The sequence below is a fragment of the Ostrea edulis genome, chromosome 9, assembly GCF_947568905.1.
Source record: "Ostrea edulis chromosome 9, xbOstEdul1.1, whole genome shotgun sequence".
NCBI classification, from domain to species: Eukaryota; Metazoa; Mollusca; class Bivalvia; order Ostreida; family Ostreidae; genus Ostrea; species Ostrea edulis.
The window spans coordinates 59,399,881-59,405,681 of NC_079172.1; the positions used below are offsets into that span (position 1 = coordinate 59,399,881).

Genomic DNA, 5,801 nt, shown 5'->3' on the forward strand with positions numbered 1-5,801 from the left:
ATGTTATGTGTTACACCAATGCAGGCATGAGAGGACTTTTTTTCAGATTCAATGTAGGATTTCAATGTCTTTTTATGTACAGTCAATTCAAGCAATGTATGGCCAATTATCTAGAGGCAAAGCAGTCAATTTACTTTACCATTTAATAGATTTCCTTGTTTTATCATCAATGAGATGACTAAAATTTATTGGCTCATGAAAAAGAAAACAAAAAAGACTGATACACGTTTCAATCAATTCTTTTCGGTTGCAAATCAATATTTTATAATTTAATCTAATAAAGAAGTCTGTTGCAGGATCTGATCATGTCATTTCTGCCATCTACTCCAACAACATTGAAGCCCTTCTTCAGTCCTGCTTGTAGGTATTCTCCTGCAAAATATTGATGTTGATCAATTGCCTAGCAATATCTAGAACTTAGCATACCAATATGTAATTAAGTAAATCAGAAAATTCCAGGGTGAATTGGGAATCCATCCCAGGATCCTTTGCATTACTGATCAGGTGGTCAAGACCACAATCATACCAAATATAAATATGTCTAGGAAAAAAAAACCAATTGTTCAAAGGTGTTGATCATATACTGTCTTAAGGATCCAAAGTTTAACACAAATTAATAAGTAATTAGCACATTATGAATATAGAGAACCAAACAATGCATTAGCAATCAATAGCATAAACAGTTTAAAATATATATTGCATACAAGATATACTTTACCTTTTCCACAGTGCAGGACAAGGATATTTCCCTTTTTGTTGACCTGGGAAAATAACTTTTCGAAGAAGGCTGTCTTTGTGGGCCCTTCTACCAATGTTGTCAAAGTTTTGACCTTACTCTTGCTAGAAGAAAGACACACAAAGGGCTGGATGCAGTTACCTGAAACAAAATATTTTGCTTTACAATACTGTGAAAACTTGAAAGCTTAGATAAACTTGCGTTAAAACTTATTAAAAGTTTTATTTCTCAATTTTGAACTTACTCTTTTTGTTGTAATATACAACAACGGTTGTGCCTTTGTTGGGGTACATTAGTTCCATGGCCTTTTTCGTGTCGCTGACTCTGCTCCATGAAGTGGAAATTATGAATTTGTGGTCCTCCTTCAGAGAAGGAAGATCCACACATACGCGGAGTAATGGTTGCATTGGGTGGTTCCAGAACTTTGTCAGTGATATTGGGTGGTTCCAGAACTTTGTCAGTGACATTGGGTGGTTCCAGAACTTCGTCAGTGACATTGGTGAACACATGCCTCATCAGGAGAAGATAACTCTTCCTGCTGGGATGAAAAAAACTGAAGTGTGGATAATGATGGCTGCTGACCTTGACTCACAGTCCTTATCAAGGTCATCTTTTCTACAGATATGGAAGAGATCCTTCCGAAACGTGACTGTTGTTAAAGTGAGTATTACTTTCATATCCCAAGTTACTTGCGTAGAACTAAGATAAATTTACTTCGTGGACAGGTTGGTTAAAACTCATCAAAACTTATGCCTCAAACATGTCTCTATTGTAAAATGAGATATTATTTTATATGTAAAATTTGACCCCTTTCATCAATTAATCCTCTGTTGACAGGAAAATCCTTTTTCAAAGTGTAAAATTTGACCCCTTTCATCAATTAATACTCTGTTGACAGGAAAATCCTTTTTCAAAGTGTCATATATGTACCACTCTACACTTTGAATATGAAAAATGTGGGAAGTATGACAGAGATGGGAAGAACCTGATCCTTGACAGAAAGAAACAGCACTGGAATTATATGAGGTAATTATCATCTGAATTAAACAATTTCTACAGATTTGCAAGCCTGAGTTTCTTTCAAGATCTTAGTATGATCGTGACTATGCATGTAATAGATACATTGTAGGAAGCAAAAGGAAGCTTACTATCAAAGGAGGGAAATATCTAGAAAACATCCCAGCAAATGCCTAACTATCATTATGGATGGAATGGACCAGAAAAAAACCAACATTCCAATTCTCTATTCAAAATCCAGAAATTCCAAACAAATTGCAAATCTTCAACAAATCAGGACTCATTTGCTGGGTGTCCACCGAGATTCAGGCATATATGTGTGGAAACACACACACACACAGAGAGAGAGATAAAGAGAGAAAGAGGGAGAGAACAATATATAAAATGTAACAGAAATTCAGTTCATATGATTACATGCTCTTGTAAATGCTATATCTCCTATCCAGATGAAACAGCAGCCCGGAAAATTGGATATGGCTATTTTGATCTACTGCAATATCCCCATGATTCCAACCTCAATCTGACAGTCTTACTAAATACTTTACTTGGTAAGAAGACTGAAGATTAAGAAATTTCTTCAATTTCAAATAATGGAACCAATTACGCATTAAGTGTAAAACTTTTATTCAGAATTATCAAGAGAGTTATTCAATGATGTATATGTATTTAGGTTGTCACATATACATTTTAGTAGAACTTTTGCACGAATCTGTACTGATCATGTATATTTTTTCAGACTTCAAGGATAGGCTAGGAAGGGAATTACACCTACAAACAGAAAGTGCTTCAAACAATAAAAATAGGACAATCCTTGGCTTCTTGGGAATATTGGTACACCTTGGAATTTTTGAAGAGGTAGAAATTCTGTGTTTTACAAGGATACACAACTATGCTTTTTAATGAGATGTCTTTTAAAACTTCATGATGAACAAATTCGTTTACCTTGTAGTGTTTTCTACATATACTTCCAGTTGGACACACCCATGAAGACATAGATGCCATGTTTTCAAATTTTTCCAGTCTGCTAAAGGCTGATATAATGACTCTTGAAGGTAATATGATATAGATACCTTTTGAACACTGTGAAATGTATTTTTCGGAGGAAGTTGTAATCAGTCATATGCTAACAGGTGTATACACAAACTTTCGGTGTAGTTTTCAACGAAATCAATTCATGATATAATTAAAAGTGATTCATTTTCTAAACTCTTGGAAGTCTTAATGAATAGGATTAAAAGTTATAAAGCAAGATATTTCCTATAAGTTTCTTTCTATATACAGATTTGCTTGATTCATTTCAACACTTGAGCTTTATAGAAGAAGGGACATTTGTCAAGAAAGTATGGAATTTCAAGAAATGGATGATAAACCATCTGGTCGATAACCATGGCCTTGGTGACCAATTTGAATTTAGAGTGCATGTTCGTGATAAAGGTAAATACCTGTACGTAATAAATCTGCTTTCTTATACATGTTTCCCATGGCTTGTATGATTCAAATTTATTACCATTGATTGGGATTAACTTAAATAGTATCTTATTATGATAATTCATAATAGGATCAGACAGCAGACACTGCCTATACCAGTCATCTCCGTAATTGATGGGATGATTGATTGGATCATTATTTACAGAAGTGAAATATTTCATTAGATGCATTATTTGTTTGTATTACTTCAGAACACAGAAATCCCGTCTTCCACTACTGAAGAGGTGAGGGGCAGAGGTGGATGCCAGACAGCAATGATGAAAGCACATACGAAAACCAGCGTGACAGTTGTGGAATTCAAGGTCATTAATTTATAGCGCTAGTCATCGCTATTTGGTGATGTGATGTGGAGGAACAAACTATAGCATGGATATGATACATTATTTAGAATGGTTGACTATAACATGGATATGATACATTATTTAGAATGGTTGACTATAACATGGATATGATACATTATTTAGAATGGTTGACTATAACATGGATATGATACATTATTTAGAATGGTTGACTATAACATGGATATGATACATTATTTAGAATGGTTGACTATAACATGGATATGATACATTATTTAGAATGGTTGGAAGGTGTGTTAGTGTCTGTAAAACATGCTGAACCTTATATTCACAAACACTTATTTGTATTTTGAACACATTTTACGATATGGATTTTCTGAAATCTTACCCAGAAGGAAAAAATATGTCTTAAACAGAATTGTTCAAGAAACCTGCCCAAAGCTGTTGGAGAGCGGTCTTCTTACGCCGGTAGAAAAGCGATGGTGGAAGGAGTTCTCATCAACAGTTAGGGAGAGATACCTAACAACACCAAGCAATGTAAAGAAATCTTCCTAGTAATTTTTAGGTCTCCTGAGTAAACTCAGGTTTACTTGGTTGTCGTCTGACTCCTGCACCCCTGGGGCCCTAAGGGCGGGACAAAAACTGCCTAAAATGACAAATTTTCAAAAATCTTCTCTACAACTGCACACGTTTAAGAAAAACTAAATGCATTGTGATACAGAGCAGGAAGTCCTCTTCCAAAAGTTGTAAATTTCATGATCCCCGGGGTAGGGGTTCTGACCCCAGGGCGGGGCCAAATTTACCATATAGAGTTTATGTGTAAAACACTTAAAATGCATCTTCTTTAGTGTTATTAGCATAGCCCTTGGGAGTAGTGATACTTTTTCACTCAGGTGACCGATAAGGCCTGTGGGCCCTTTTTTAACATATACATGTATTCCTCAAGTGACACAGGTATATATTACACATGCTTCACCTAGACAATAGACTCATTGAGTGAAAAACTCCACATGTACATATGAATTTCAATGTCATCTAAGTTCTACATTATTTTGATTCATTGATTATGAGATGATCTTTTTCATCACATGTTTACTCCTTTATACAGTGGATATGACCTATTACATATGCATTGATTATTACACTGTTTAGATGTTCATTTTATTATATTGAAATTAAAGTATAAGTCTTTACTTAGATAAGTTTTCCCTTGATGAGTTTGGTGAGGATAGAAAGCCAAGAATCTGTAGGTGCATTACAAGCAGTACACCCAATTCGGAACACCCTTCAGGAAATGAATAATAGGAGCAAAAGAAAATCTTTGGTATGAATAAGGATAAAGGAAACAATGCCTAAAAATTAATAATAATACATAGTTTCTCAGGCAAACAATTTTAAATCTTCTCAAGAAAATCTTTAGATATGAGCCAATGTGACTCAGGGGAGCGCTGTGGCCCATGTGCCTCTTACTTATCATGTATATTTTAAAATGGAATAAGCATTGTAATTTTTATCTTTATAGAAATAACTTCAATTTTCTTACTATTAAGTGTAAATTATTAATTCTTAACACCTGCACATAAATAAATATATTTTCAATAATTATTTGATTAAAATTATACTCACAATTATGATAAAACCTTCTTAAATTTTTACATGAAATCTATAACACAAGATTGCCTCGAGGTCAATCTAGAACCTGTGTCATTAAGTTTGTACATTACAAATGTTTCAAAGTGAATAACATGACTTTTGTTAATCAAAATACGTCACTTTGATTTCAGGTATACACTGGTGGGTACATCAACCCTAAAAGGAGGAAGATGCATCACTGATCAAGTGGAATAGATAAACATCAACTTCCCATCATATTGCAGTCTTCAGCTTGTGTATTATATTTTGGAATGAATCTTCCATTCTGGGATTTGGGGTGAGGGGGTGGGATGGTTTGGTTGATGTACTTTTGAGATGATCATCATTACTACAATTTACCAACTCTGATGTCCAATACAGACATAGATTGATTTCGAACTGGCACAATAAAGGCATTGACTGATTATAAAGTTAACCAATAAAGGCATTGGACGACTATGGAGTCACTCAATGCAGGCATTTGCTGACTATTGAATTGCCCAATGCAGGCATTGGCCGACTATGGAGTCGCTCAATGCAGGCATTGGCCGACTATGGAGTCGCTCAATGCAGGCATTTGCAGACTATTGAATTGCCCAATGCAGGCATTGGCCAACTATGGAGTCGCC

The 5,801-nt window shown here is 34.9% G+C and overlaps 1 pseudogene; it reads left to right on the top strand.

The window, feature by feature from the left end:
* The first annotated feature begins 1,207 nt into the window (after positions 1-1,207).
* Positions 1,208-5,591, top strand: LOC125660036 (uncharacterized; annotated as a pseudogene).
* The last annotated feature ends 210 nt before the right edge of the window (positions 5,592-5,801 follow it).